Source organism: Nerophis ophidion, linkage group LG04 (genome assembly GCF_033978795.1).
Source record: "Nerophis ophidion isolate RoL-2023_Sa linkage group LG04, RoL_Noph_v1.0, whole genome shotgun sequence".
Lineage (NCBI taxonomy): Eukaryota > Metazoa > Chordata > Actinopteri > Syngnathiformes > Syngnathidae > Nerophis > Nerophis ophidion.
In genome coordinates this window covers 20,169,922-20,181,895 of record NC_084614.1, presented here as the reverse complement: position 1 = coordinate 20,181,895, position 11,974 = coordinate 20,169,922, and the positions used below count along the sequence as shown (strand labels likewise).

Genomic DNA, 11,974 nt, shown 5'->3' with positions numbered 1-11,974 from the left:
GTCTTGGATCCGCTTGAACTGAACTCTCGCGGCTGTGTTGGAGCCACTATGGATTGAACTTTCACAGTATCATGTTAGACCCGCTCGACATCCATTGCTTTCGGTCCCCTAGAGGGGGGGGGGGGTTGCCCACATCTGAGGTCCTCTCCAAGGTTTCTCATAGTCAGCATTGTCACTGGCATCCCACTGGATGTGAATTCTCCCTGCCCACTGGGTGTGAGTTTTCCTTGCCCTTTTGTGGGTTCTTCCGAGGATGTTTTAGTCGTAATGATTTGTGCAGTCCTTTGAGACATTTGTGATTTGGGGCTATATAAATAAACATTGATTGATTGATGGTTGATATTCTAGGGCAGTGGTCACCAACGTGGTCTGTAAGGACCAGATGAGTCGCCTGCTGGCCTGTTCTAAAAATAGCTCAAATAGCAGCACTTACCTGTGAGCTGCCTCTATTTTTCAAATTGTATTTATTTACTAGCAAGCTGGTCTCGCTTTGCTCGACATTTTTAATTCTAAGAGAGACAAAACTCAAATAGAATTTGAAAATCCAAGACAATATTTTTAAGACTTGGTCTTCACTTGTTTAAATAAATTCTTTTTTTTTTTTACTTTGCTCCTTTAAACTTTCAGAAAGACAATTTTAGAGAAAAAAATTACAGCCTTAAAAATGATTTTAGGATTTTTAAACACATATAGCTTTTTACCTTTTGTTACTGCCAGATGTTTGCCAAAATGACAATTTAGCAATGCTTGTGCTTGGGTTCTGATGGATCACAGGAAGGTGGCACACTCCTGGCAGCGTTTACACTTTTTAATGTCTTTTCGTTACACTCAAATATCTTTTCGTTATGTTCAAATATCTTTTCGTTACACTCAAATTTCTCTTGGACTTTTCAGCCCATACTTGCAATCCTCAGTCCTTTTCGGGTTTGTCCATGCACCCTGCATTCCTCCCGCTTGTGCCTCGTGTTTGCGTCTCTTCCGCGTTCCTCCCCCTGTCAAGGTCTCCCGCGCTCCTAATAAAGGGACAGGTGATTAGATAACTCGTTCCAGCTGAGATTATCCACTCACCTGTCAGCTGCTCCATGGCCCATCGCTGCACACACCCCGCCCGCAGGGAACGCGCGGACCACGGCCTTTGCCACATGCCTCTACCGCCAGACTCCGGCCGGACACCCGTCTGGCCGCGCCCACTCCCCCGCGCCCCTGGGCGAGAGAGGAAGTCGGCCACGGCCATCTGCGCGCCCGGCCTGTGGACCACCCGGAAGTTGTAGGGTTGTAATGCCAGGTACCACCAGGTGATCCGCGCATTGGCGTCCTTCATGCGGTGGAGCCATTATAGCGGTTTGTGGTCTGAGTAGAGACTGAAGGCGCGCCCCAGCAGGTAGTAGCGGAGGGCCCCCCCCGCCCACCGGATGGCGAGGCACTCCCTCTCCACTGTGCTGTACCTTGCCTCCCGGTCCGAGAGCTTCCGGCTGATGTAGAGTACGGGGCGGTCGACGCCCTCCACCCGCTGGGACAGCACCGCCCCCAGTCCCTGGCCCGACGCGTCCGGCTGCAGACAAAAAGGGATGTTAAAATTTGGCATGTGCAGTACCGGTTCCTCACAGAGTGCTGCTTTTACCTTCTCAAATGCCCGCTGGCACTGCTCCGTCCACTGGACCAGTTCTGGAGCACTCTTTCGGGTGAGGTCAGTCAGTGGGGAACTGGGGAATGAACCGGCGGTAATAGCCCGCCAATCCCAAAAACTGCCTCACCTCTTTTTTCGTCTTGGGAGGTGGACAGGCCGCGATGGCCGCCGTTTTGTCCACTTGGGGCCGCACCCCCCAAGTGGTACCCCAGATACTGTACCTCCCTCCGGCCAACGGCGCACTTCGCCGGGTTGGCGGTGAGCCCCGCCCGCCTCAGGGACTCGAGCACCGCCCCCACCCACCGCATGTGCTGTTCCCAGCTGCTACTCTGAATGATTACGTCATCCAGGTAGGCAGCCGCGTATGCCGCATGGGGCCGCAGCAACCGGTCCATGAGGCGCCGGAACGTGGCAAGCGCACCGAACAAGCCAAACAGAAGTGTTACGAATTGGTACAAACCTTCCGGAGTGGAGAAGGCCGTTTTTTCTCGGGACTCTGTAGACAAGGGAATCTGCCAGTAGCCCTTCGTCAAATCCAGTGTCGTAAAAAAACGAGCAGTGCCCAGCCGATCTAGCAGCTCGTCGACCCAAGGCATTGGGTACGCGTCAAAACGTGAAATGTCATTCACCCTGCGGTAATCCACACAGAACCGCACAGTTCTATCCTTCTTCGCTACTAAGACAATGGGACTGCACCATGCACTGTAGGATTCTTCTATCACCCCCAACTCAAGCATAGTTTTTAATTCTTCCCGAACCACTTTACGAATGTGTTCAAGCAGCCGATATGGCCAAGATCGCACAGTTTTTCAATCATAATATTGACAAAATAATGGAATTAATAATGACAAAATATGTTACTGCATACATCAGCAGCTAAATTAGGAGCCTTTGTTTGTTTACTTACTACTAAAAGACAAGTTGTCTTGTGTGTTCACTATTTTATTTAAGGAAAAATTGCAATAAGAAATGTTTAATGTACCGTAAGATTTGTTTGTATAATAAAGCCAATAATGACATTTTTTGTGGTCCTCTTTATATAGAGAAGTACCGAAAAGTACCAAAAATACTTTTGGTACCGGTACCAAAATATTGGTATCGTGACAACACTAATACAAACCGTGTTTCCATATGAGTTGGGAAATCCTGTTGGAGGTAAATAAAAACGGAATACAAGGATTTGCAAATCCTTTTCAACCCATATTCAGTTGAATGCGCTACAAAGACAAGATATTTGATGTTCAAACTCATAAACTTTATTTATTTTTTTCGCAAATAATAAAAAAAACTAAGAATTTCATGGCTCCAACACGTGCCAAAGTAGTTGGGAAAGGGCATGTTCACCACTGTGTTACATCACCTTTTCTTTTAACAACACTCAATAAACGTTTGGGACAAGGGCGTAGAATTTGGTAGGGACGCTAGGGACACGTCCCTACCAATATCCAGCCGCTACTGTGTAGTCACTATCAATACAAGCGCTGCCCGTAATGTTTAGTCAATGATTATGGCACAGAAAGGGTTAAATGTCCGTCTCTGCTAGAAGTCCCGCCTCTAACCTAAATATCGCTCCTTGATTGGTTGCCGGTTTCACGCTAACTTACGTGTGATTGGCTGTCCCCGCTGTCACTCCTTCTGCTTGTAAAAGCTAGCCTACATGCTAGTTGCTAGCGAGCGGACGAGAGTGTCACGCCAAATTTCTTCCCCCCTACAAAAACCTTACCATTTACTTCCGGGGTCATGATTAATACAGACGTTTTGTTAACGCTATATTATAAAAAATATAACGCTATATTAGAAAAATACAGACGTTTTGTTAACGCTGCATTATAAAAAAAAATTAAAAAACAATTTACAAACATAAGCTATGGGATGACGCATTTACTTCCGGGGTCACGTTTCCTCTAATGTCATCTCATCGTCTTTTCTTCCGCTTTTTTTCAGGTGAAAGTCAATGCTTAATCCCCTTTACCATTGTTAACCCTCCCCGGAGGTGAAAGTTAACCTTAAACATGTGAATTCAACTACTTTAGTCCGTTTTTTAACATCGTAAAAACATCAGCTGTCTTTTACTACGGCCTGCAACAGTCCGTTGTCATGGATACATGACAACAACTTCCATTCATACCAGTCATGCGTGCCTGAGGCGGAGTGATAGCCTACGCTGTGATAAGGCTTTAGAATATTTAAACCACGGTTAACAACCAATCAGATCGCCGGATTTCACCTTTCCGTTTTATTTTTGAAATTATTTTTTAGTTTCATGTATTTGTGTAGAAGTGAGCAACGGTTTGAAAATACCAAAGTGGTGGAAATACAATAAGCCCTCACTAGATGATCATGTGATTTTACAATGCTAAAATATAATTCATTAATAAGAAGTAATATTCATATTTAGTAAAAGTAACATGGTCACTACTGCCTACTTTGTCTTGTTATATTCTTATTCTACTGTTATATTGTTATTCCCATTGTTTTTATTCTTTTTGTAATATTTCTCTATTTTGTTTCCATTTAAACCCCCATTATTTACTTTTTACTTTTTTCTTTAAATTGATCTCAACTCTGTACACTGCTGCTGGAATTTTAATTTTCCTGAAGGAACTCTCCTGAAGGAATCAATAAAGTACTATCTATCTATCTATCTATCTATCTAAAGCCTTTTTGCTCAGGCAGTAACTGTACCATCAAGCTCTATGGTCATTGTCCTTAATGTATCCGTCATGCATCAACATATTTTTGAACAGCAGTTCATTTCTGTGACAGACCGGCGGAGGCATGTGTTTGGCTCTTTCAAATAGGAACAACCAGTGGACATTAATCTGCTTGTATTTGAGTATTAGTGACAAACATATTTACAGTACAAAAGCAGCAATAGAAAGAAGTAGTTGAAAGGAAAAAATGTGAGTGATTTAAACACAAGTTGGGGAAAAGATTATTACAGTTCATTTATTTTTATTTACAATGTTGTATTGCATGAATGTATTTCTAATGTTGTTGATGGACAGCAGGCTATGATAATTGGCAGTATGATGCACAGTTGCACTACAGCCTTAAACTAAAGAGTAAAGATGAGAACTCTTCCAAGTTGTCTCCTTTGCTTTCATTTAAGTTGCTTTACCCTATAACATCTGCATGACGTGAAATTATGATTGCTAATGTAAAAAAAAAAAAAAAGGAAACTTTCAGAGTGCTGCCTTGGAGCACTTTTGTGTCCCCACCAATCTCAAAATCAAACCTACTCCCTTGGTTTGGGAACTGAGGAAACTAATTGTCGAAGCTTTGAAAGTGGAATTATTTCCCATTCTTGTTTTATGTAGAGCTTCAGTCTTTCAACGGTCCAGGGTCTCGGCTGACGTATTTTACGCTTCATAATGCGCCACACATTTCCGATGGGAGACAGGTCTGGACTGCAGGCGGGCCAGGAAAGTACCTGCACTCTTTTTTTACGAAGCCACGCTGTTGTAACACGTGCTGAATGTGGCTTGGCATTGTCTTGCTGAAATAAGCAGGGGCGTCCATGAAAAAAGATGGTGTCACGACACGTAGTCGAACCCGCGTTTCCTCGGCGGCGGGCGCCTCCTCTGTCGACACGCTAAGACTTGCCTCCGCTGACAGGATGCTCAGACACATCCCTGCTCGTGCTGAGCGCAACACGCCCACGAAACGACAAGCATGCACTCAATCAATAATCGACACACCTGGAATTGATGAAAGGGAGCGGCATAAAAACCAACAGACCCGAGGAACCAATGCCAGACGTAACGGTTACTGGGAAGATAGCGACGTTCTGGCAAAGGTTCCTCGGGTCTGCTGGTCTGCATGCCGCTCCCTTTCATCAATTCCAGGTGTGTCAATTATCGATTAAGTGCAGGCTCGTCGCTGCGTGGGCGTGTTGCGCTCAGCACAAACGGGGATGTGTCTTAGCATGCTGGCAGCGGAGGCAAGTCTTAGCGTGTTGACAGAGGAGACGCCCGCCGCCAAGGAAATGCGGGTTCGACTCCGCGTCATGAGATGGCGCATAGATGGCAGCATATGTTGTTCTAAAACCTGTATGTACATTTCAGCATTAATGGTGCCTTCACAGATGTATAAGTTACCCATGCCTTGGGCACTAATGCACCCCCTTACCATCACAGATGCTGGCTTTTGAACTTTGCGTCCATAACAGTCTGGATGGTTCGCTTCCCCAATGGTCCGGATGACACAATGTCAAATATGTTGGGTTTACTAAGAGGAGATGACGGCAGACTAACACCAAGTGGCAGTAATGTCAAATATATATAATATATATACATATATATATATATATATATATATATATATATATATATATATATATATATATATATAAAATAAGAATATAAACAATACTAATAATAAACCAAGGAAATGAAGTGTGACAAAAACTCAAGTGTGTATGGTGTAAGGCTATGTGTGTAGATTATCTGAGGTGTGTCTTACCAAAATGTTGACCAGAGCGAAGGAACGCGGAAGTCCGTAGGAAAACGTGTCCAGGCGGGAGGTCGAGAATCCAAAAGGCAATCCGGGAGGCAAGGGGAACAACAGGGGATCCAGGAGAACACGGGTAGTGACATGTACAGAAGACTATAATCCGGCGAGTGATGCCAGGTTGTCCAGGTTTATGAAGGCAGCTCCGTCAATACCATCAAGTGTGAAGATTGCCGGTGATTGATTGCAGCTGATGGCTGCTGCAGGGTGGAGAAGCGCGCGGCTCGTCCCTGGCTGTGCACGCCTGTGGACGTAGCCCGAGGTGCGCACAGACGGATGAGTGGCGCTGGCAGGAGTCTGAGCCATAACAGAATATTTCCCCCAAAAATTTGAAATGTGGACTCGTCAGACCACAGAACACTTTTCCACTTTGCCTCAGTCCATCTTAGAATATCTCGAGCCCAGAGAATTTGGCGGTGTTTCTGGATGTTGTTGATAAATGGCTTTCGCTTTGCACAGTTGAGCTTTAACTTGCACTTACAGATGTAGCGACGAACTGTATTTAGTGACAGTAGTTTTTCTGAAGTGTTCCTGAGCCCATGTCTCCCGTCCAAAAGCAAAACCCAGTAACTCAATTTTGGTCAAAACTGAGCTGATAATAATTTTGGAGTTCCTAGGTGATATGCTTTACATTAGTGTATGCGATATTGTAATTTGTTCAGTAGGTAAGATGTTACGCGCATGGCAGGACCTAGCAACTACCACATAACCGCGTAGATACAACAGAAAAACCTAGTATCTCAAGGGACCAATCGGAGCTTCTTTGTCAGTCGCCTTATTGTCTTTAATGAGACATTTGCACGAATGGGGGCCGACGGTCAACCTGATTATGTAATATTATGGCACGAGGGGATATTTGGAAGATTGGTCCAGGACGTTGCAAGCCCTTTCATTATATGTATTGTCCTTGATTCTTCCCCTTTCATACTCTTTTGGTCAGACAACTGTGGAAGTCAAAATAAAAACTGGACCCTGTACACGGCTCTTGCCCAATGTGCAAACGCAGAATGGGGCCCACCCGAGATTGTGATAAAATATCTGGAGAAAGGGCACACGTTCATGAGAGCAGATTCAATCCATGGCTCAATCGGCAAGAAAATGAAAGCTCAAGAAGACATCTATACGTTTGATGACTTTGTAAATCTTTGTAAAACAGCATCAAGATAGATTGGTTTTCCTTTGTTATCTCAAAATCAGCTAGAAGTAAGTTACTAAGTTTTGCCTTTGGACGGGAGATGTGGTGAAATCCTTAAGAGATTGATGTCGGTTTTTGATACAGTGCGGTCTGAGGGCTCGAAGGTCACGGTCATTCAATGTTGGTTTCCGGTCATGCCGCTTACGTGGAGTGATTTCTCCAGATTCTCTGAACCTTTTGATGATATTATGGACCGTAGATGTTGAAATCCCTAAATTTCTTGCAATTGCACTTTGAGAAATGCAGTTGTGGATAAATGGGTGTACCTCGCCCCATCCTTTCACAAGAAAGGATGGGGCGAGAGAAGCTTTTGTTATACCCAATCATGGCACCCAGTTGTTCCCAATTAGCCCGCACATCTGTGGGATGTTCCAAAACAGTGTTTGATGATCATTCCTCAACTTTGTCAGTATTTATTCCCACCTTTCCCAACTTCTTTGTCATGTGTTTGTCACGCGTACGCGGCGCACTTGCTGCGCGGAGTTGCCACCTCATGGATGCACACGACCAGTCAGGCAGGAGTGCAGGTAAGAACTTGATTTTTAATAAAACAACAGAACACTGACACAAAATGACAAAATAAAACGCGTGCCTACGCACGGGAAGCTAAAGCTAAAACTTAGCAGGAGACTAAAGTACAAAACAAAAGACGTACCGAGCGCACGCGAAGCTAAGGCGGAACTTAGCACAAAAGAAACTCTAAGACAGAATACTAACCGTGACTTGTTGTGTAAAGCAAACAATGGACCAAGGACGAACTAAGGAATAACGCAGGCCTATATACTCAAACAATAATTAGAACACAGGCGTGCCTGACGCCAGAGCAGGTGAACAAATGACGAAACCATGGACACGAGACAAAACAGGAAGTGCACAAAAACAAGGATCTGCTGAGTCTAGAACTAAACATGAACCTATATGTAACAGAGGTAATTTATGATCTCAATTGCTTACTGTCTTACTACTGTTCTTGTTTTGATGTCTTTTTATTTTGATGTCATTTTATCTAATTTATTACATTTACACATTATGTAATGTGACTCTTTATTTCTCCATTTTTATTATTCTAAGTTCAGTACAGTCATTTCCTACATTTTTTATGGTCATTGAATGTCACATGTCACAGTAGACTTCCAGGCTGGGACACTTGTGTGTCGTCAGTCTGTTGTCTTCCACGTGACTGTGGGTATTGCTCTCTGGCGCTCTCTGAATTTGCTTTCAGCTAACTTATTAGCAAGCTAGCTGTAAGCCTAAAAGAGAAGTATTTATGTTAGTTTTGTTTTGTTTTATTTCTGTCCAGGTTTATAAATGTAAAGAAGGCTGATTGGAGACTCACTATGATTGTTTTCACCAGGTACTGTGTATTATTTTATCGTGTGTTAATGTGTTGGTCAGTCTGTTGTCTTCCACGTGACTGTTTATAAATGTAAAGAAGGCTGATTGGAGAATCACTATGATTGTTTTCACCAGAATAAACCATGTTTGAGCCAGAAGAATGACTGGGTGTCGTCTTTTGGGGAAAAACACAACGCGAAGGAGTACTACATTGCTACATATAAATTCCACATAGCGGACCGTGACAGTGTTGCTGGCATCAAATTCTAAAGTTATTGATTATTTGCAAAAAAAAAAAAAAAATTCATCAGTTTGAACATCAAGTATGTTGTTCTTGTAGAATATTCAACTAAATATGGGTTGAAAATGATTTGCAAATCATTGTATTCCGTTTATATTTACATTCAGCTCAATTTCCCAACTCACATGGAAACGGGGGTTGTACACACACACCGAGCACCCACTGGCAAAAATGTAGATGAGCGCCTATGCCTGCATATCCATGAGACACGGGCAAAGCGTCGTTTCCTCCCTCCTGCTAATTGCTGCAGGAACAAGACCCGGGAGTGAAGTGACGGCTGCCGCTTTGGACGGCGGAGTTGATTAACAACCCTCCGCCAAGATTAAAACCCGAACACGCGTGCAGGCGCGAGGTGTTTTGACGAGGGATAGCCACACCGCGTCACATGGCATCAGCTTGCACAGGTGGAGCGACTGACTTATTGATACTGATGTTTGATTGATTGATTGATACTTTTATTAGTAGATTGCACAGTACAGTACATATTCCGTACTATTGACCACTAAATGGTAACACCCAAATACGTTTTTAAACTTGTTTAAGTCGGGGTCCACGTTAATCAATTCATGGTAGTGAGTCTTATTCTGCGTTGTGTAGTTTTTTATAAGTAGGAGACACTCCACCATTCCGTCGTTTCATCATTTATTGACCACCTTTGTTGGAAACATGAAACACATACACAGGTCTCTACTTTTCTGGCGGAGTGATACCTCATCAGCAAAAGTCCTATAGAAGAGGAAGTAAACAACATTCATTCATATAAAAATAATAATTCAAATTACAATAACAAAAACGTTTTATCACAAAAAAAAAATAATAATACACAAATCCACATACCTTTGTTGGAAACATGAAACACACACACAGGTCTCTACTTTTCTGGCGGAGTGATACCTGCGTAAATACCATGTGTAATTATGACCAAACATTCGACGCTCTAATCCTTACTTAATAAAATTGTGCATAAAAAAATACTTAAAACAGCACATCACATATACCTACAACATTAATGTTTTAACTTTTAAAGTAATATGAAAGTTTAGAAATAATATTTACACAAGAAACACAGAGCAATGAAGAACTATTACCTCATCAGCAAAAGTCTTCTTCTTCTTCTTCTTTTGTTTTTATGGCGGTTGGCAAGCAACCTTCTGGTGTGCATTACCGCCACCTACTGTAATGGAGTGTGGACCGAGGTGGATCCCTACTCTATATTCTTTTATTTAACCCAGTGTTTTTTAAATATGTGTATATTGCTTTGTATCCTATGTTTTCTGAATGCAATCCTAATATACCTCCACTTCTAACCTAATATTTTCTTTTGCTAACTTATTTTCCAGTATTTCTCTTTCTCTATTGTATTTCCTACATTGTGTTAAAACATGGTCAACATTCTCTATTTGATGGCAAAAATCACACAGCCCTGTAGTATGTTTGCCTATCAATTTTAGTGAACTATTTAGATAAGTATGTCCTAATCTCATTCTAGTAATAATGTCTTCTTCTTTCCTATTTCTACCCCCTCCTCTCATGACACCTACTCTCCTCTGGACTTTGTAAAACTATCTACCTTTTATTTCCTTATTCCAATTATCCTGCCACTTTTTATTGTGTTCTATCTTAATTATGCTCTTCACTTCTTCTTTACTGTGCTTAATCTCCATATTTACTTCTGTTTTAGTGGTTGCTTGTTTTGCGTATCTGTCAGCTAACTCATTTCCCTCAACTCCTACATGAGCAGGAACCCAGAGAAATGTTACCACACCTCCCGCTTTATTTATCCTGTAGATTGCCTGAACTATTTCATAAACTATATCTAGTCTTGTTTCTGATGTTATGTTTTTTATGCGGTATGGGGCGGTATAGCTCGGTTGGTGGAGCGGCCGTGCCAGCAACTTGAGGGTTGCAGGTTTGATTCCCGCTTCCACCATCCTAGTCACTGCCGTTGTGTCCTTGGGCAAGAAACTTTACCCACCTGCTCCCAGTGCCACCCACACTGGTTTAAATGTAACTTAGATATTGGGTTGCACTATGTAAAGCGCTTTGAGTCACTAGAGAAAAGCGCTATATAAATATAATTCAATTCAATTCACTTATGCTCGTCAATGCACTGCTGGAGTCCGAGCACACGACTGCTGTCCTTGCTTTATTTTCCTCTATCCAGTTAACTGCCATATAAATTGCTACCAATTCCCCCGTAAAAACAGGTAGTTTATCACTAATTCTTTTATTCAACACTATATTTCTCTGTGGGATAGCTGCAGCTGCTCCTACTTTACTATTTATAGTTTTTGATGCATCTGTGAATATCATAATATTATCAAAAAAAATTTCCTCAATCCATTGTTCAATTTGGTAACTATTTGAATGTATATTCTTCAGTAACTGCATCTCTACCTTTGGGTTGTCATACATCCACGGTGGTATTGCAGGAATTGGTACTGTAGGGCTCACTTTAATATTGTCAATTTGTGTTTTTTTACATATATCTCCTATTATCCACCCAAAACTATTCATTTCTTTCTTCCCTTTTTCTTGGCAATTTAGTAGCACTTGACGGGTTGGATGTCCTCGCTTGGCTCCTTTTAAGTTTGCCCAATAAACTGCTGAGAGTTGATCTCTCCTCATGTCCAAAGGATTTTCATTCATTTCTACTTGTAATGCTGCCACTGGAGTAGATGTAGTAGCTCCACAACATAACCTTAAAGCCTGCGACTGGATCCGGTCTATTTTCTCAAGTTGAGTTTTTGAAGCATATTGATAAATAATGCATCCGTAGTCGATAACAGATCGAATTAAAGTGATATATATTGTTTTCAATGTCAACCTATCAGCCCCCCAATCTTTACCCCTCAAAGCCCTCATTATATTTAACACCTTTTTACTTTTTTCCACTATCTTGCTGATGTGGGTTGACCAGTTAGTATTTTTATCGAACCATATTCCTAAATATTTAAATACTTGTACCTCTTCTATGTTTTCTCCATAGAGTTTTATTTGGAGC

At 42.3% G+C, this 11,974-nt stretch overlaps 2 long non-coding RNA genes across 2 annotated transcripts; both read right to left on the bottom strand.

The window, feature by feature from the left end:
* Nucleotides 1–793: 793 nt before the first annotated feature.
* LOC133550531 (uncharacterized) lies at nucleotides 794–5,158 on the bottom strand. Its single transcript, XR_009806296.1, has 2 exons — nucleotides 1,622–5,158; nucleotides 794–1,552 (listed from the first exon to the last, which is right to left on the bottom strand). It is a non-coding gene; the product is annotated as an uncharacterized LOC133550531 (long non-coding RNA).
* Nucleotides 5,159–9,595: 4,437 nt separating this feature from the next.
* Nucleotides 9,596–11,665, bottom strand: LOC133550530 (uncharacterized). The gene is made up of 2 exons (XR_009806295.1): nucleotides 9,808–11,665; nucleotides 9,596–9,696 (listed from the first exon to the last, which is right to left on the bottom strand). It is a non-coding gene; the product is annotated as an uncharacterized LOC133550530 (long non-coding RNA).
* Between the last annotated feature and the right edge of the window lie 309 nt (nucleotides 11,666–11,974).